Raw genomic sequence first — 21,533 nt, 5'->3', positions numbered from 1 at the left:
AGAAAATATACCCATATCTCTAAAGCCAGGTATTTCATGTCATAGTTAATATAATTGTAGTTTTTCTGTTTACTTTAAAGCTCTAATACACAAATACTAGTTCAGAATAATAGAATAAATCACAAACATAATAATTTAAAAATTACATTGCAAGGCAGGTTTCTTCTTTCAAATTTGAAATCAGGATGTGAAGAACTCTCCTAATTTATGTACTTGCCACAGTCTGCTGGAGAATAAAGTACAATATGAAAAATAGATGACTTAGCACTTAAAATCTTTACACAAAACTCAAGCCCAGGCCCAGGCATTCTATTATTCTGGCTGTCCTTAAAGTGGTGAGCTTTTTGTTCCATGACACTTCGTTCTTTGAATTTGTTTGAAAAGAAAAATTGGAAATGACCAAATTATTTCAGATCATAACTTTAAATTGATATTCAGGGGGGCATCTGGGTGTCAGTGGGTTAAGCCTCTGCCTTTGGCTCAGGTCATGATCTCAGGGTCCTTGGATCAAGCCCCGCATCAGGCTCTCTGCTCAGCAAGGATCATGCTTCCCCCGTCTCTCTGCCTGATGCTCTGCCTGCTTGTGATCTCTCTCTTTGTCAAATAATAAAATAAAAATCTTTAAAAAATTTGATATTTGGTGTGGGGCGCCTGGGCGGTTCAGTCAGTTAAGCTTCAGTCTTTGGGTTTTGGCTTAGGTCATGATGGTTTTGGCTTGTGGGTCATGAGATTAAGCCCCATGTTGGCCTCTAGGCTCAGCAATAAGTCTGTTTGAAGATTCTCTCCCTCTGCCCTCCCCCGACATGCACATGCTCTCTCTCAAATAAATAAATGTTTTCAAAAAATAATTTGTTATTAGAAAATAGATTGACATCAGCAGCAGCAAAAACAAAATAAAAGGTATCAGACAGTGAAGACATAGATCATACTGAACTTCAGTATGATTTCAATTAACAATAATCGTGCCTCGGATAAACCTCATGGGCTGCGATACTGCCACTGTGCAAAGCTTGAACTTCAGTATGGTATTACAAATAAAAATTAGTCAACTTCTTTTATATCTTTTTTCCTATTCTCTTTTTCTTAGAAAAATCACTTACACTGCCATCATCATCATCATCATCACAGCCCCCTATTCTGAATGCCTACTATGTACCAGTCACAGCTTTAGGTACTCCCTCTGCATTATCTCTATTCCTCCCAACGGTCTGCTACAAAGGTGGTATTATTTCCATTCACAAATGGAGAAGCTCTGGCTTAGTGAATAGAAGTTAAGTAATTTGCCCAAATTTATACAGCTGGTAAGGAAAAGAGTCAGAATTTCAACCTAGATGTTGACATCATAGCATCTGCTCTTTCCTGCTGTCAGCTATTTTACCACAGTGCAAAATATGCCATTGAATCATATGATAATGTTATAAAAGAGTTTCCGTATTCTCTATTTAATCCTTTGCCTATTTCGTAGACCTGGAAACCGAGATCCACAGAAGTTCAGCTCTCTCCTGTTTCTACAGCTGATTTATGAGAATCTTTGCTTGGGAGCTAGCATTTATGAATACAAAATAGTCAGATTCCTTCCCCCTTAAAAACCAATGAAGGTGCAATTATAGGGACAGGCTATGAAGCATAAAAATATCTCTACCAGAGTATGATACCTTTATAACTTTCGACTTTAACCTGTACTTGGCTCAGCTTTCTCTTTAACCTTTGGAGGATTTGGTGAATTTTTGAAATATCTAATTTAAGTCTGTTCTTTGGTTTCTCTTTGCTCTATATCCATAGGATCACATTTTAGTTATCCTTTTCTGCTACAACCATTCCAAGGAAATGATACCTGATTTATCAAAATCAACACTGGCATCATATGTACTATTGTAGAACACCGATCTACTTTTTTTTTTTTAGCTTATTTTTCTTCTTCTTCTCATTTTTAGAAAGATTAAAAGATAATTTTACTTTTTATCCCCTCAATAACTTACTACTCCCCAAAATGATAGAAATTGAAAGGATGTTTGCTTTTTTTATATTAAAAATTTGGCTAAAATGAAATGTAATTTTTGCATCCTCAATGACATTCTTCATCTCTGTTGTGGAATTGCTTAGAATGGTCTTTGTATGTATTTACAAACAAGTGCATTTATTTATAATCCCAAGCTACCTGTTGAGGATGTGAATAGTTTGAACAACTTAATAAGAAAATTGATATATGCAAATAGAGTTGATGGGTGTTTTATTCTGTGTCATGACAAATGTAGAAAACGTAACAGCACTCTCATTATTCAAAACTTAAGTAAAAAGCAAGTAATATCTAAAAAAAGTAGGGGCGCCTGGATGGCTCAGTGGGTTAAGCCTCTGCCTTCAGCTCAGGTCATGATCTCAGGGTCCTGGGATCAAGCCCTGCATGGGGCTCTCTGCTCAGCAGGGAGCCTGCTTCCCCTTTTCTCTCTGCCTGCCTCTCTGCCTACTTGTGATCTCTCTCTGTGCCAAATAAATAAATAAATAGAAATCTCTTAAAAAAGTAATGTCTGTCAAAATTCAGGAATCCTAATGAAGCCTAAAACAGTAGAGTAATGCTCCAGTCTGGACTTTTTTAGAAATCCAGGAAAAGTAGCACATGTAAATATGTAATTCATATTAACAAAAAGTATTTATTCACATTCTTTTAATGATCTCCCTCTGTTCTTCCTTTTCCCTAAACACATACATACATATAAACCTTTCTAGAAGACAGTCTAGCGACTGAAGAGTGCCTGAAAAATAAGGGAAGTGATTGGCCTGCTCCAGTTGCCACTTAGAGTAACAAGAAGAGCAAGTTTCAAAGTGAAATTGGATGGGTTTGGTTAATGTTGGGCAGTGGCTGAATTACACAATTGTCATTATAGGTTGTTTTCAGAGGTCTTTAAATTTTATGTGCTTTTTAAAAATCCCATATAATCTAACCTTAACCCCACAGTGCCTCTGTTACGTGTGTAATATTATTGTTCCTTATGTCGTGCTCCAAGGTCTACTGGCAAGATCTTGATCCTAGAGTTCACACTGCAGATGTTTAGAGAGATACTTGTCTGATGTTACAGAATCTGTGATGAAATGTGGACTCACATTTCTTTAGGGGGTAAAATCAAACACATATTAAGCCAAAAGTTCTTAAGCTTGGTGGATCAAAATCATCTGCAGGGTTTGTAAAAACAGATTGTTAAACCCTGTTCTCTAGAATTTTTGATTCAGTAGGTTTGGGGAGGGAGCAGACTATCGGTAATTCTAAGAATTTCCCAGATGATGTTACTGGACTGGTTTTGGGATTATACTTTGAGAAGACCTGCATTAAGCATTTTAGGGCTGCTCAATCAATACTAGAGTAGGAGTTTCTAGTTTATTTTATTTAAACAATGGGAATACTTCTTTTACTTCTAGGTATATGATAGCTATATTTTCCCTCCATGCTTTCTATTCCTCAGTGAGGTTCTTATACTTTTTTTTTGGTTTTGGTTTGTTCTTTGAAGCAAAGTCTTAATTTTCCCTTTGAGATGTATACGGTCTGTTCAATATTTATCTCTTCTTGGATAGCAGAAAGATAAAGTGACATTTTTTATTCACTGTTGGAATTTTGACCTACATGTCTTGAATCAAGTAAGTTGTACTTATTTTGCTACATGTGAAATAAAAAAGTGAGGATATTTTTAGCATTTTTTAAATCAATAGACTATTGTTTAGGGAAGTTTAAGGTTTTCAGAAAAATTGATCAGAAAGTATACAGTCCCCATTATTATGTCTCTCCTTCCCCCCACAGGTTTCCCATTATTAATGCCTTGCATTAGTGTGGTACATTTGTCAAAATTGGTGAACCAATATTGATACATTAAGGAATATGGATTCTAGAGTAGCACAGAGCCAAAGATAAGTGCTAGTTCTGAAACTTACTACTTGGTCCAGTTATTTATCCTATATAAAATAGGTATAAATGGACATAGTAACAATGGGCTCACATGGCTGTTAAGAATGTAAAATGTAATATATATATATAATTAATTCATGCATATATTTACAACTTAACAATTAATAGTTGCCTTGCTTGCTTTGCAAGCCTGTGGTGAGAATCAAATGAGACAGTAATTTGGAAAGCACTTTGAAAATTGAAAATAAATATATGGTATTATTCTAATGTATCACTGGCCTACAAAAACACTGCTCCAACATTTCATTTAGGAGAAGACACACCAGACCATTATTCAATAAGATAACATCACATGTGATCCTTTTATCATTCAAAGAATGTTTAGAAGTCTACTAAACCAAAGCCATTAGGAAGGTTTTGTTTTCTGGTTAAGTAGTTAACTTAACTATTACATGTTAAAACCCAGAATTGTACACACAAATTACGTCTACTTGAGACAACTTGTAGGATTTTTAATGGTAATTTTGTTCATGTATAACATTAGAACTTATGGAAGAATTTAGCCTATAATGTATTAAGTATTTTAAAGTAATTTTTCAGTTAATATTTTTATCACATTTGTAGGTTTCCAGTTTTAGGGAAAATTTTACCAAAATCCAGATAAATGTTTATCTTCTTTCCAGACCACAAATTATTATTTTTTTTTAAATATTTTATTTATTTATTTGACACAGAGAGAGAGATCACAAGTAGGCAGAGAGGCAGGCAGAGAGAGAGGAAGGGAAACAGGCTCCCTGCTGAGCAGAGAGCCTGATGCGGGATTCGATCCCAGGACCCTGAGATCATGACCTGAGCCGAAGGCAGCGGCTTAACCCACTGAGCCACCCAGGCGCCCCTCCAGACCACCAATTATTTAATAGATTAATTCTATGCCAATAATTTAAATGCATAGAATTTTAATGGGATGGCATCAATCAAAGAAAATAATCTACAAAGTTTTTCAATTTTTCTAAACATAATATTTTTCAAGAAATATTACCTATACTAATTTCTTAGGTCTTTAGTGGTGAAGGCTGTATCTTTGAATCATTTCAAAGTCTCAGCAAATCCTCAGACTTCTCTGTCTTAAAGGTGGCAGACAGTATTGTCCATCAATCCAGTTTCATGGATAAAAACTCGTCAATGTTTCTTGCCCTTAGATTGAACTGCCTCCTTTTTTGTATCCAAAATGATTGTCAGTGAAGAAATCATAATTTTCCCTTTTCCATCTGGAGTGCTGAAAAACAGAACTTCTGTTCTTTAACATGCATATTACAGAACAGTGGGCAAAAGAAATTCTTTTGATACAGACAAAGTATAAAGACCAAAGAATATTTTATATTTGTTTTTTTCTTTGTAATAAATCATCTTATGGGAATGGAATAGCTTAAGCCTGTCATTTTGCCCTTCTAATGAGAGTAACCAAACCCATATGTTCACAGATTAAAGAAACATCAATACATGATAAATGGCCAGAAAGGTCCCTTGGCTTCCATCAACAGAGTGTTGAAGGAACCCTGGAAGAGCACATAAGGTTAATGACTGGTCAGCATCCTAGAGCTAATAAATAGCACAGAAATTATCCTAAACTGACCATGTAGGTACAAACAAGTTTCTTGTTACTCTTCTTATGTTTCCTCCAGCTTATTTTTTCTAGAGATAGAATTGCAAAATAGCCCATTGGTAAAGATCCCAACAGAGGGTAACTCAGAATGGAAATGGTTAATTCTAAATGGTGATGGTGTGATACTGTGATGGTGTAGACCTAAACTACAGTTTTTGTAAATTTTAACAGCATTTGTTTTTTATTTTAATTTAGTAATGTAATTACTAAACATGAAATGAAATTTATTCTATCTTAAGAATTAAGACATTGAATATAAAAATAACTTAAAATGCCTACAAAGCAATATTTGTGTAAATTTTTGGGGTAGAGATACAAATCATGAAGCTCCCAATGATGACTTTTTAAACAGGTATATATGCTGTGCCAGGCAATGTTTAAGATCCTATACATTCTATATCACTTTAAGGTACCACAGTATTTCCATGAATTAGATACTTGTTTCTATTTTTCAGATTGGAGATTAAAGAGCAGAGAGGTTAAGGAATTTGTCTAAAGTCATTCAGCAAGGAAATTTAAAGCTGAATTTTAAATCCTGTTCTAGAAAACTATAAAGTCATTACTCTTCTCACTATAGAATGAAGTATAATATTTAAGATACAAAATGAAATGAAGATATTTCATCTTAAATGCTCAAGATTTTCTTACAGTGAAAGGATTTGTATCACTAGCATTTTTCAATGCAAATTCAAATATCAGATTTGTTCAGAATACCAACATTGTTCAAAATAGTCAAAACATGCAAACTTTCTGCCTAGGTAAATGTCACCTAAGTGCATATACCTTTGTCTTTAATCCACTGCATTTTAGTTAGGACTGAAAAAGAATGGCAATGTTAGTATTTTACTTGACAGTTTACAAAAGAATCCCATATGTGTATCTGTTTGGTGATCCATGGACCTTGGCATATGTTAAGCCATATGTGCTATGCTCACTTGTGGCCCATTGTCTACTCTCTAGGAACACTCCCATGAAGGAGTTTTTGCATTTCATTCAGGATTTGAGCTAAAGAAAAATATTAATAGAATGTTAGAATTTCTAGCTAAATTTGAATATTGCTTGAGCAATATCCTCAAAGTGGCCATAGAAAATTGAAGTTAGAGGCATGTCACAAAAGTGTAAACATATCTAATGCATAAAACCAATGTTTTCAGTAGTGAAATGAGCTTAATCTCACAAATATTTATTAATAGTTTTCAGATATAATTAATAAAACTGTAAGTAAACTAGAAAGTATTGCAAAAATTCTTCCTGACTTCAAATAGTTGCCCTGGAACAAAGAGAAATATACTTCTTAAAACTAAAATTCACTCATTTCCATCAGGTCCTGCAAACTGAAATTAATATTCAATTGAGAAAGTTGTTGGGTTTCTTTTTCTCTTACATCCTTGTTCTACTTCTCTCCTGCTCAAACTTCCATTTTCTTTTCTTTCTTTCTTTATTTCTTTTCAGCATAACAGAATTCATTGTTTATGCACCACATGCAGTGCTCCATGCAATACGTGCCCCCCATAATACCCACCACCTGGCTCCCCCAACCTCCCACCCCCCGCCCATTCAAAATCCTCAGATTGTTTTTCAGAGTCCAGAGTCTCTCATGGTTCATATCTCCTTCCAATTTCCCTCAACTCCCTTCTCGTCTCCATCTCCCTATGTCCTCCATGCTATTTGTTATGCTCCACAAATAAGTGAAACCATATGATAATTGACTCTCTCTGCTTGACTTATTTCACTCAGCATAATCTCTTCCAGTCCCGTCCATGTTGCTACAAAAGTTGGGTATTCATCCTTTCTGATGGAGGCATAATACTCCATAGTGTATAAGGACCACATCTTCCTTATCCATTCGTCCATTGAAGGGCATCTTGGTTCTTTCCAGTTTGGCGACCGTGGCATTTTCTTATTGTTCTTTTCCTTCTGAGTTCTGCTAAAGAAACTGTTCACACTAGCAAGGTGAAGAAAGAGTATCTGCCTTCCCATGTACTTGTTCTGTTTCAGTTCCACTGTCCTGGGTTGAGGAAGTGTCATTTTTCCAAGTTTTTCCGTTTGGGAGGGAAACTACACTAATTTCCCAGCATGTTGGAAGAAGCGAAAATTATTGGAAAACTTACTATCTATAGAATAAGCATATTGTTTTCATAGGACTCTTTACATTGTTTAGAAATAATCAGTTTACATATGTGTATTCCACAGTAAACTATGAACAACTTAGGACGGACAACATGGTCATATATATATACACATTCCCAATATTTTATGCAGGGTTTAGCATGTGTTAGATTTTTAGAAAAAAAAAAATGCATGGGAAAAAAATCTTGTTCCTTCCTGTATTTCTGAGGGGGGGTCGATTGGGGCTTAGCACCTACAAATATAGTAACTTGGATAGAGCAATCTGAAATAACCATCTCTGTGGTGTAGCTGTCCCCTAAATTGCAAACACCACAACAGCATTAATCAAAAAGTAAGGTGAAGAAAGCTAATATACAGTCTTCTAAATTATATCAGCATAGAGGAGATTAGGGACTATTTTTGAAAGACTAAATTAGAAAAAATGCATTTAAGGCAATGCTTCTATTTCAGTATAAATTTAGAACATTTATCTGTTACTAAATGGAGTAGCAGTTCCTCGAGTCTTTGTGAAAATTTAATTCAACAATTCAAGTAATATTTGGTGCTTCACAAATGATAAAATATTTTGGTTTTGGTCAATATAGAACATTGTAGTTTATGAATTACTTTTCTGTGTTTTAGCCATTTTATTCTTTACAAAAATACTGAACAATATATATGGGGTTATTTTTTTCTTTTCTGATGAAGGAAATCAGAGAAATTACCTTGTACTTAGATGGTGCTGATCCTCCCACACTCGGACACTTAAAAATATGTCTCTGTTCTCTAAGCTGTGCAAAAGCAGGGCACCTCTGTCTTGCTCATTGCTCTATTTGTTATCACATTGCACAATCATCAGACCATAGTAGGTGCAAAACAATTAATAACCCAAAACAAATTGGTGATTGCTGTTTCTGTTGCATACTAAGAGATTGTAATTGGTATTAGGGATATACAAAATGAAGACAAATTTTTGCACTCAAGTTCCTCACAGTATATTAAAAAGTTGCAATGGAAAAATAACAAAGACAAGAGAGGGAGAGAGGAAGGGAGGGGGAAAGAAGACTAACAGAAAGTAAGAAATTATAGCCTTCCCTGGTAGGCAGGAAATGGCTCCCTAAAGATGTTTACTCCCTGGGACCTGTGAATCTGTTACTATCCATGACCCACTGGACTTTGCAAAAGTGATTGACATTCTGGATCTTGACAGGATATTATTTGGGATTCTTACAGTGACTTCTATATAGTCATATGAAGTCTTAAAATTAGAGAAACATTCCCAGCCGTGGAAAGAGAAGATGAGAAGATTCACAGAGGGTCAGAATGATGTGAGGTGAAAATGAGTCAACCTGCAATTGCAGTCTTTAAGGATAAAGCGAAAGGGTCAGAAGCCAGGAAATGAGGGGAAACTAGTAGCTGGGAAAAAAAAAAAAAAAAAAAAAAAAGCACAAAACAGATTCTCCCTTAAAAAGGAACACAGCTCTGAGGCCACTTTGATTTTAGCCAGTGAGATATGTGTTGAATTTCTGAATCACAGAATGCTAAAATAATAAAGTTGTATCACTTAAGCATCTAAATTTGTAGTAATTTGTTACAGGAGCAATAGAAAATTAATGCACTTTCCACATGAATGGCACAAGAAATGTAAAACAGAAAATACTCTGCATGAGAATTGAAAGAGAGAAAAGTGCCATCTTAATTCCAAATTCTACTACATATCGCACAAACAGATTGAAATTACAGAAGAACCTGGCAGTCTACATGTCAGATCTCTCATTTGAAAGAAGAGATTCTGTATCACATGTAATAAAACATATGAACCAGAAGAGAGTTGGTATCACACGAATTCCTCAAGGCTTGACAGGAAAATGGCTAAGAAGAGTGTAGGCTGTGAGATCCCAAAGAACTATTTCAACAAACAGTTGAACAACTGTTCAAATAGTTGAACAACAAATAGCGCTCTTTTTCTTTTTTTCTTTCTTTCTTTTTTGCCAAAGGTCAGCAGGTTTTATGGTCCAAGAGCTCCTAATAGATAGCCTGCTGGCACTTGTGGTCTGGCAGGGAGCAGTTTTTAAGATTCTTCTCTGATGCACAATATATTTAATGATCAAAATTGGACCTGAAAACTCAGGTGACTGTCAAGTCATACTTAAGATGGAGAGCTCTTTGTTCAGGCTGTAACAAACTAAGAGACACTGTTCTCATTTAGTAGTAAAGTTGTTTGTTGTCTCAGTGACTATTTAGGAGATAAAATGGTCTTAAGAATCAAATCTCTTCCTACTCTGGAAAAGACACGGTAACACTGGGTTTAAAAGTTAATTCAATACCTTTGTCCCAAAGAGCATAATCTATGTGAAGGTGAATTTCTATTGAAATCACCCTGGTGCTAGATCATACAAACTCTCCTATGCCAGTTACTTATTGATTATGTCTCTCCGCTCCTATCCTGCTAGTCTGTGCTCTCTTTTGTATTGCTAAGGGACTGAAATGATACCAGTATTTTTGTAAATTCCCAGAATTTACAAATAACAAATTTTTACAAATTACAAATTAACAAATTATAAATTTCCTTATTTATGTAAAGTCCCACTGACTTTAAGTTCAGGGTCCTAGGGTACAGGGTACAGTTCCTATCAAGGGAACACTGGCAAGGGAAAGGGAAAGGCCATTTTCTCTGCTTCTTTTATTGTCTGTATAGCGTCTGTAACAGTGTGGTGGTGATGTCAGTATTACTAGCGTGAGAGAGGTCACCTGAGTTTCCATGAAGCAGCAATGGTAAGAGAGTAAAAGGTAGTGGCAACACCCTCAGGAGGCTGAAGCACATGTGAAATTATAGGCTAAGACATGGGACTGTGATACCCTTTGACTGCTGCTTCCCACCCTTCTTCCTCTTCAGTCTCCTTCCCCTGTCTTTTAGCATTCTGTCCTTCCTGTCTGTCATCATCCATTCCTTGCTTTATATTCCTGTCAGCTTGATATCTCTAGAATGGTTCCTATTTCCTAACTATACCTAAACTCATTTGGTGTTTGTAAAAGAAATGAACTCAGAAATAGGCTTTCAAGGTTTGGAATCTAGGTGTGTTAACTGGTTGTCATCTGAAAGGTAGGACTTTGTTGCCAGTGAATAATAGACTACTTCAATGTTAATAAAGGAAAACTGTATGTAAATTGGATGAAATTAAAGACAGGGTATAGAGGCAGAAAATAGTTATTTTACTTGGTTTTATGATGGGATGATTATTATGTGGACTGTGGGATGGATGTGTTCTTTGATTATGGTAGAGAGCACCATAAGTGACCAGTCAGGAAAAATGAAACCACCTGAGATATGATGATTTCCTGCTTCCCTGTCCAGAGGCACCATGTACACAGAAAAACAGATCTTTCTGACTTCCACCTTCCAACCCCTCATTCTTATTTTTCTCTGGCAGAGCCTAAACAATTAAGATGGCAGGGGATTCATGGAAACTAAGTTTGCAAGCTTCCAACTCCCAGCAATATAGGGGATATCACAAAAGACTGAAACCAGCTCAGTGATTAAATTATTAATGTGTTTTATAGTTGGTTCTAAAGATGATATATAAACATACCCCAGTTCAAAAATGAAGGAATTAAAAAAAAATCTTATTTCTGAGTGAAATATCAGACCCAAAGAGATCTCTCTTTTTTTAAGGGCGAAAAGCAAAATATAAGAGCACAAAATTAAAAGAATGAAAGGACCCAGGAACTTTTATAGCATGTAGAGAGGAAAATATACATGTAAGAGGTGACAAATATATGTCTAACAGTTCTATATACTATAGAAAATACTAGAAACTCCACATAGTATCTATGAAAGTCAGAGAGAAGCACATTTCAAATAATGTCTATAAAAGTCAAGGAAACATGCCTCCAATATAAAAGCAAAATAGTAAGATTTTAGATTAGATGAAAAGGCAAGAGAAGGAGATTATAAGGTAGCAGTCTAGAAGTCAGTTTAAAAGGAAAGTGGAGCTTGGAGGATTTACTAGAAATTGTTTAAATATAACATAGATGATAAAACAATTTTTAAATGTTTAAATAGCAGATAATGGGAGCTATCATGTGAAACCCTAAAGTAATATTGATATTACATTGAGATATACAGATGTACAGATTTGAAAAAAAATAACAGGAAACAGGAAAAGCACAAAGGGATTAAGAGGATTAAAACAGAAAAAGTGAGTGCTGCATAATTGAAGTGTCAGGATTAAGTGAAAATAATAATTTGTGGTTAAGAAATACTACGCAAAATAGTTCTTAAAGAACACTCAAATAAAAAGTGTCAGGACATAAGATGACTTTTCCTCTGCATTTCATTTTTATGTAAGGCAAACACATACATTAATATTTTGTAGGCATGAGTAAAGATGGAAAGTACATTACAGATACAGATGTCTGTTCTATATTTATTTATTTAAAATTTTATTTATTTATGAGAGAGAGAGAGAGAGAGCTCAGGTGAGCTGGGGGAGGAAGAAAGGGAGAAGGAAAAGCAGACTTCCTGCTAAGCATGGAGCCCTGAGAAGGCTCAATCTCATGACCCTGAGATCATGACCTGAGCTAAAACCAAGTGGATATTTAACCAACTGTGCCACACAGACATCCTTTTTCTATATTTAAAATGAAAGCGTCATTAAAATATATTATGGCACAGGGCGCCTGGGTGGCTTAGTGGGTTAAAGCCTCTGCCTTCGTCTCAGGCCATGGTCCCGGGGTCCTGGGATCGAGCCCTGCATCGGGCTCTCTGCTCAGCAGGGAGCCTGCTTCTCCCCCTCTGTCTGCCTGCCTCTCTGCCTACTTGTGATCCCTGTCTGTCAAATAAATAAATAAAATCTTAAAATATATATATAGATAGATGATATAGATATAGATATAGATATAGATATAGATATAGATATAGATATAGTGAGTGCTGGATGGCTCAGTGGGTTAAGCCTCTGCCTTCAGTTCAGGTCATGATCTCAGGGTCCTGGGACTGAGCCCCGCATCGGACTCTCTGCTGGTTGGGAAGCCTGCTTCCTTCTCTCTCTCTCTGCCTGCCTCTCTGCCTACATGTGATCTCTCTCTCTTTCTGTCAAATAAATAAGTAAAATCTTTAAATAAATAAATATATATACAAAATGGCAAATTTTACAGTTTTTCATATTTTTAAGAAGAAAAATTTTGTAACAGTTGCATTACATTAAACTTTCCTGAAGAATGGCATGAAAAACATAAATTTACTTGAATCTGTAATATTTATTTTTAGGAAAAATATATTTCTGATGATAAAGTATCAGAAAATATAATAATAGTAATAGAGAAAATGTAAATGGAGCTCCTTATGTGCTAGTGCCATCTATTATTTTACATATACTTAGTATGTGCTTGCAATAATGCTCTAAAAGTTCTTCTTATCTTCCTTTTTACAGAGGAGGAAACTAAACCACAGAAAGGCTAAGTAACTTTATCATAGACCCAGCACAATCAGTTGAGTTGGAATTTAATTGCTGACAACCTATATTAAGAGTCTGTGTACTCCACTAATATGTAGGACTGTGTCCCACATTTTGACCCTGTGTATTGCCTGCAATTTCTTAAGTTATCTATTCCATATTTATTACTCAAGATATTTGAAGTATTCCATAACATAGTCATTTATTTCAGTTCAAAATTTAATACTTAGGTAAAGTTTTCTGATTGCCATTGGAAGAAAACAAATTGAACAGACATTTGTTGGATGATTACTCTGTTTTAAACTCAGTGACAAAAGTTTATAATTAAAAAAATATAAAAGGAAAAAACCCAACTGTTTTATATCTCTATAGGTTTCTAGTCTTAAAGTGGTAATTTGGCAAATGAACAAATGTTGGTTTACAGTTGCAGGTGCTAAAACAAAATTATTGTAGATGGAGTACAGAGGGAGAAATTAAGCAAGACCTCCTTCACTAAAGTACTAGCAATGAGTATTAAGAGATGACTGATATGAGAGGTTTTAAAGATAAAAAATAGTAAAAATAGTAACTGACATTTATTGAATATTTTTAATGTACCAGGTACTTTCATAAGTGTCTCACATGGATGTTATTACTTAATTCTGATTGTAAAAACTGCTAGCAGGCTACATTAACTTTATAGATAAGGGGAACTTAGTGGCAGAAAGCTCCATAAGTAACCAATGGAATATGACAAAAGTGACATTGTGTGATTTAAGATAAATGGCTACTTCTGCTTCTGTCTTCTTGGAGTGTTGAATTGAAACTGCCAGAGAAGGAAGTCAGGTTACTCTCTGAAGCATGAGAGGTCATGTGAATCTAAACCAAAATACCTCAGCCAGGAGCCAGCACCAACTGGCAGAAATCAAAGGAAGTCTTCTTGAATCCAGTCAGCCAACTCTCTAATGGGTGATATGCTGGTAAATGTTTAACAACCAGCTCTAGGGGAACAAGAAAGCCTGATTTGTAGCATTTGGCACTTTCTGTGTAAAGGCACCACAAGAAAGTTTATCTCATATGGTACCCGTAACATTTGGTACCTGCCAGATAAATATTGGTGTTTCCTTTTAATAAGTGAAATAACAGGCATAGATATATATGTAGTTTTCTTATTTGGGTATGTAAATGGGGAAAAGGAAATTCAGACTTTATTGTGACCCCTCATGCCATTGTAGGCATTGTAAAATGCTACTACTAATCAATGTTTTTTAAAAAATTTTAACCAGACACATAAATATGTTTAATATACAAAAATTTTATTTTGACTAAGAACTTATTTATTTTAACTACTAACATGAGGTGTCCTCTATATTTTTGTTCATATGAAGTGTTGTGAAATCAGTCCATAGGAGTTACTGATAATTTTTTTATTACTCTATTATTAATGAGAAGATGTATACTGCACAATTCACAATTGCTTACAGCCTGTGGGAGTTTACCAGGCAATTTCATCTATCAGCTATTCATTTCAGAAAGCTCTTTGATAAGAGCTGCCATAGGCATTTTTTAGAAGTAGAGGATATAGCTCAGGTGATAATGATAGCTAATAAGAATATTCCTCAATAAAGAAGATGGAATACAGTGATTTTTCTCTACTGGTGCTGCTGTTGTGATTAAATCTCTCTGGCAACATGAGAAGTCTGTTTGGATAGCCTTAACTACTCCTTTAGTATGAACTTCTTTCCCTAATGAAGATGAGGAGTTTTTAAAAACAATAAGAAACTCTTAATTATAGGAAACAGAGGGTTGCTGGAGGGAGGTAGGGGGGGGGATGGGGTAATTGGGTGATGGGCATTAAGGAGGGCACTTGATGTAATGAGTGCTGGGTGTTATCTGCAACTGATGAATCACTAAATTCTGTCCCTGAAACTAATAATACACTATATGGTAACTGAATTGAATTTATAAAAAAATTTTAAAAAAAAAAAAAAACTGAACACTCAAAAAAGAAATAATCCAATTAAAATTGGGTGGAAAACATAAGCAAACATTTTTCTAAAGAAGACATACAGATGTCCAACATACAAATGAAAAAATTAATAAAAATAATGTAAAAAATATATAGTACCAGTGTGAACTTAAAAATGAACTTGCTTGTCGTGTCAAATTAACTATATTAACTACCTAATAACTATGGGTGTTCATGTAGGATTTGAGAAACTATTTGATAGAGATGTGGTAGGAAAAAACCCTAAATTGTCTTTCATATCTTTTCCAATCTTTGGAAATATCCAAGGATATTCTTTGCTTCTTTGATTCAGTGATATGACATGGAGTTTTTATATATTGTCTTGGAAAAATTATTCCTAATGGCATTTTTGGTCTCTGGAGTTTGAGTTCATAGGCTAGGAGCTTGGTGTGAAAGGTAAATAACAATTTAAAGTCTGTCTGGACCTTAGAGGAGGAAAGAGCTAACTGTGCAGGCAGTGTTGACAGTGGTGGGAGCTCTTGTTAGAAAAGAAGTGACTCTTCAGCAAGATCTCTGGTAGACATACAGAGAGAAAGAGGTTTATGGACGGGAAGGATCAGGCTTGGCAAGGGAATGTGGAAGGGAATTGAAGAATGAAAAAACATACTGTGGTCCTCAGAAATTTTTAGAACACAGTGGAAATGAGTATGTGTCATGGATGCTAAGTGTTAAGGGGGCAACTAGCAGAGGCATTTCTGGGACAGATCCTTCTTTTTGTGGATGAAACTAGAAGTCATATATATGGCAAAATTCTTGTAGGGACCTTGAAATTTTGAAGAAAAAGTAACATTCTCAACTATTAAAATACAGGTTTTTTAAAAAAAAATTATGTAAGAAATACAAACCAAAGTTGGAGTTCTTTCATTAAAAATAAAGTACTATAAACTTTGATGAGGTCATTCTATAATTTCTACAACCTTGTACAAAATTATATTGACTGTGTTTATTAATAAAACTACTAAGGGAAAAGCTAAGAAGTGAACTGTGGCTAGACAGTAAGATAATCAATGTTCAGAGAGCTGGGGCACCTGGGTGGCTTAGTTGGTTAAGGTTATGATTCCAGAGTCCTAGGATTGAGCCCAAGTTGGGTTCCCTGCTCAGTGGGAGTCTGCTTTTCCCTCTCCTTCTGTCCCTCCCCTTACTCCTTTTCTCTCTCTCTCTCTTTCTCACGGTCTCAAATAAATAGATAAAAATCTTTAAAAAAGAAGGGCAGAGAGCTAATCTTTCTGAATGCACTGTCATGCAGAGATGCTTAGAGGTTTAATCTAAAATTTAATAAAACATACATATGCATTCTATATATTATTTATTACATACTATCTAAATAGTATTGTGCATATAATACGGTATGTAATAAGTAAAAAACAAAATTAGCAGAAAAATTCCCAAAGAAGATACACCAATAGTCTAAAAGCACATGAAAAGATTCTTATCAGTAGTCATTAGAGAAATTGAAGTCAAAACCATAGTGAGATACCATTTATTTCCTACTAGAATGGCTATACTTTAAAAAATGGAAAACATAAATATTGGTGAGGGAGTAGAGAAATTGGAACCTTTATACATTGCTAATGGGAATGTAAAATGGTTAAGTAACTGTGGAAAAGTTTGGTGCTTCCTCACAAAGTTAAACATAGAATAGAGTTAGTAAATGATGCTGGAATTCCACTTCTGATAATTATATAGTCAAAAGATTGAAAACAGGCACTCAAAGAAGTGCATGCATATGGATATCCATAGCAGTACTATTAACAACAGTCAAAAAGTAGAAACAGGCTAATGTCCATCAAAAGATGGATAAATACACTGTGGCATATACATACCATAGAATATTATTCAGCCATGAAAGGAATATTATTCACCCATAAAAAATAATAAAGTTCTGATACATGCTATCATATGATATGAAATATTTAGTCTTTGTTCCTTCTTCCTCACCTAGAGCTAAAATGGTTGAAATTTCTTGAGTGCTAGGAGTGTTTTTATTCATAATGAGTCCTTTTTAGTCATACATGAGTTTATGCTAATGACGTGACTTAAGATGGGTCCTGTAGATAGCTTTAGGATGAGGCTGGTTAACAAAAATCAAGTGATTAGAGACTGAGGACTTTCTTTCTATCTATGGGCCAGGATGGGGGTGGAGGGTTGGAGATTGACCTGCAGAAAAAACTTATCAATACTGAGATTTGGAGAACCTGTGATTGGAAGAACAGGTTAAATAGGACACCCCCTCTCATTTTGCCTTACGCATCTCTTTCATTTGACTGTTTCTGAGTTATATCCTTTGTAATAAACTCTTAAAGTGGTTCCTGTGTTCTGTAAGCTGTCTTAGCAAATTATCCCACCTAAGGAGGGGTTTGCAGGATCCCTGATTTATATCTGGTCAGTCACAAGTATGGGTGGCCCAGGACTTGCAACTGGTATCTAAAGTGGGGGCAGTCTTGTGGGAGTTGGTTCTTATGTGGGATCTGATGCTAAATTCAGGTAGATAGCCTCATAATTTAAATTGAATTGTTGCACACACTGTTGATGTCAGAAAATTGAATTGGCTATTGGTATTGGAAAACACATGCCACAACATGGATGGACCTCCAAAACATTTAATGATAGAAGCCAGGGACAAAAGCTTGAGTATTATATGATTCTATTTATATCCAGAATAGATAAGGCAATGAGACGGAACACTGGTGGCCGAGAAAGAATTGGGGAGCCGGGGAAATTGAGAGTGAATGCTTAATGCGTAAGGGATTTCACTGTGTGATGATAGGAATATTTTGGAATTTGGTAGAAGTAGTGGTTGTACAATATTATGACTGCATTAAAATGCCACTGAATTATTTACTTTAAAATACTTTTTTAGCTTAAATACATTTAGTGCCATTAATTATCTTTTAAAAAATGATGGTGGTTTTATCTGGTCAAACAAGCATGAATGTAGCCCACAAAATGTGTTCATACTGAAATAATTTTATTTTTATTTATTTATTTTTTTAAATATTATTTATTTATTTATTTATTTGACAGAGATCACAAGTAGTCAGAGAGACAGGCAGAGAGGGGAGGGGTAAGCAGGCTCTCTTTTGAGCAGAGAGCCCGATGTGGGGCTCAATCCCAGGTCCTTGGGATCATGATCAGAGCCAAAGGCAGAGGCTTTAATCCACTGAGCCACCCAGGTGCCTCAAACTGAAATAATTTTAGAAGGAAAAAAATATAGTCCTTGTATTTATTGGTCATAATTTGGATAGTTTTTATTTATTTAAAGAGGATATGGTGTAAACACATAGATTTCTTTTGAGCTGAGACCCAGTTTCATTAACTGATAACTAGATAATTTCCAACTGTCATTAAATAAAGCATTACAGTTCTAAATAACCCATGAGTTAAAGAGGAAATCATGGAAAACATTAGAAAGAAATTTTGGAATAAATTATAAGGAAGAAATAACATGCCCAAATTTGGAGAAGTAGATAAAGTGGTGTCTAGCCAGAGATGAAAATGAATGTAGCCCACAAAATGTGTTCATACTGAAATAATTTTATTGTTCTGTAAGCTGTCTTAGCAAATTATCCCACCTAAGGAGGGGTTTGCAGGAGCCCTGATTTATTGAAATAAAATAAAAATATTAAATTAAAATATTAAAAAAATAAAAGTTATAAAATCAGTGCCATAATCTTTTATCTTATGATGGTAGGAAAACTAAAATGAATAATAGGAGAAAAATTAAATTACAAATATAGAAGCAGAAAACAATAATATATAATAAAAATTTATTTAAAAAAAAAGTCCAAACATCCAAAAGTGGTTTCTTCAAAATTTTAAACGACAAACAAGTAGAAAGACTGAAAAAGAAATAGGAGAGGAACTATACAACCACCGATATCAGAAAGGAAAAACAAATAGATATTGCTATATGTTTTACAAACAATAAAGCAATAAGAGGATTTCATGAACATCATCATACCAAATTTTTGAAAATGTAGAAGAAATAAGCAAATCCCTTAAGGAAAATATCTTAGAAAATAGAGGAGAAGAAATAGAGCATGAAACTATACTAAATTTAGTTAAGCAATTAATTTTGTTCTTAAAAACTTTTTAACAAAAACTAAAAATAAACAAAATTAGAAATGACTGATTTCAAGAGCGAATTCATTAGAATAATTAAAGAAAAAAAGCACACATCAAACTATATAATCCCTTTCAGAGAGAAGTAAAAGATAAAACAAATCTCAACTCATTCATGACTATAGTACAACAGAATTATATCAAAGAGCAATTATAAACCAAAGGCAATTAAAATATAATAAATATAATCATGTGGTATGTGGAGAATGGTAATATATAATGAATAAATGGTATATATTCCAGGAATCAAAAGATGGTTTAACATTCAAAAATCAAACTATGCAGGAAAAGCATTGGGTAAATTTAAGAAATATTCATAATAACAACTTCAGGAAGCAAACCAGGAAGATAACTTATTCTATTAAGTGTAAAGAGCAGAAAATCTACAGTCTTACTTAATGTTTAAATTTAAACTTTTCTCCTGCAACTGAGAATATAGAATATATGAATTTAATAAAGTTACTGGATATAAATTACATATATAAAATTATCTTTTCATATTAGCAACAAATATATAGAAAATTAAAAATTTAATTAATATTATAAAAATCAAATATCTAAGAGGTATATGAACTTTATGCTGAAAACAACAAAAAATAAGAGACATTAAAATACTTAAATAGAAAAATATAAAAAGTTTATGGATTGGGGCTCATATTAAGCCTATGGATTAGACATCATTATAATGATGTCAGTTGCCCCTCAATTATTCTATAGACTCATGCAATTACAAAAAAAAATCAGCAAGGTTTCATAAAAAGTTGGCAACTTTATTTATATTTTTTAGGAAGGAGATGCAAAGGGCTAATCTTGAAGAACAACAAACCTCTAGGACTTTCGTAACTAGTATCAAGACCTATTATAAATATATGATAATTAAGATGATGTGTTATAAGGACAGTGAAAGATGAATTGACCGGTGAAAGAGAATAGAGAACTCAAAATAAATCAGCATGTATAAAGCCATGTAGTTTATTAAAAAGATGAACAATAGGGAAAAGATGGTCTTCTAAATGCATTGTGCAGGCTCTAGTTTTCATCAATTCGTTAAAAGGACAAAAGACCTTTGACCCCTAGGTTACCACAGTCAATATATCTATTTGAAGATTTTTTTTGAGCAAATATGAAAGGTAAATAATGTTTTAAAAGAAAATTAAAGAGAAAAAAAATCATCTTAATGGCTGTAGGATAAGCAGAAGTTACTTAAACTGAATAGTAAAGGTACTGACCATAAAGGAGATAAAAGCATAAATTTGATTATATATAACATACATCATTAAGAGACTGAAAAACAAGTCATGATGTGAGAGAAGATATTTGTAATACATATATCCAGAATATATAATGAGATCCTCCTAGTAAATATTTGAAAGATGACTCCATATAAATTTTGGTATTTCACTAAACCGGATATCCAAATGATTAGTAAACGTATAAAATTACTTAGCTTCATTAGTCATTAGAAAATATATTTTTTAAGTTTTTATTTAATTTCCATTTAGTTAACATTCTGTGTAATATTAGTTTCAGGTGATGAACACTTTCATACAATACCTGTTGTTCATTACAGGTGTACAGCTTAATCCTCATCACCTATCTAACCCCTCTTCCAACTCCTCCTCTCTAGAAACCATAAAAAGAGAACTAATTTGTTCTCCATAGTTGAGTGTTTTTCGGTTTGTCTATTTTTCCCTTTGTTCATTTTTTTTCTTAAATTCTACATACGAGTGAAATTATACGGTATTTGTCTTTCTCTAACTGACTTATTTTGCTTAGCATGATAGTCTCTAGCTTCATCCACATCATTGCAAATGGCTAGATTTCATTCCTTTTTATGGATGGTAATATTCCATTGTCATATCCATAGTCTGAAATCTCCAAACACCCAAAATAATAGTAAAAAAAATCTTTATAAAGACAAATATCTAGTTTTGGTAAACATGTAGAATACCTAGAATTCTTATGCTGTAGTGGTTGGAATGCAAGTTGACATTGACACTTTGGTAAATTATTTGATAGTATCTCATAAAGCTAAAAATATTTATTTACAACCCTGCAGTTTTATTCTTAAGTATATATCTAGCACATACTTATATATTTACATCACAAAACGTGTACAAAAACATTTATAGCAACCCTATTCAAACAAACTCCTCTCCTGACACAGAACAAATGTCTTGGTCCTCAGCTTAAAAAAATGTTAAGTCGTAGCAAACATTGAATAGAATGCCAATGTGCAATGAGAATGAACAAGGTATGACTAGCCCATATGGAAAACCCAAA

General features: G+C 34.1%; 1 pseudogene; it reads right to left on the bottom strand.

Moving 5' to 3' along the window:
• Nucleotides 1-822: 822 nt before the first annotated feature.
• Nucleotides 823-1,011, bottom strand: LOC123394562 (annotated as a pseudogene).
• Nucleotides 1,012-21,533: the final 20,522 nt, after the last annotated feature.

Source organism: Mustela putorius, unplaced genomic scaffold (genome assembly GCF_011764305.1).
Source record: "Mustela putorius furo isolate JIRA1106 unplaced genomic scaffold, ASM1176430v1.1 tig00003834_pilon_pilon_pilon, whole genome shotgun sequence".
NCBI lineage: Eukaryota > Metazoa > Chordata > Mammalia > Carnivora > Mustelidae > Mustela > Mustela putorius.
This window is presented reverse-complemented; position numbering and strand designations above follow the sequence as displayed.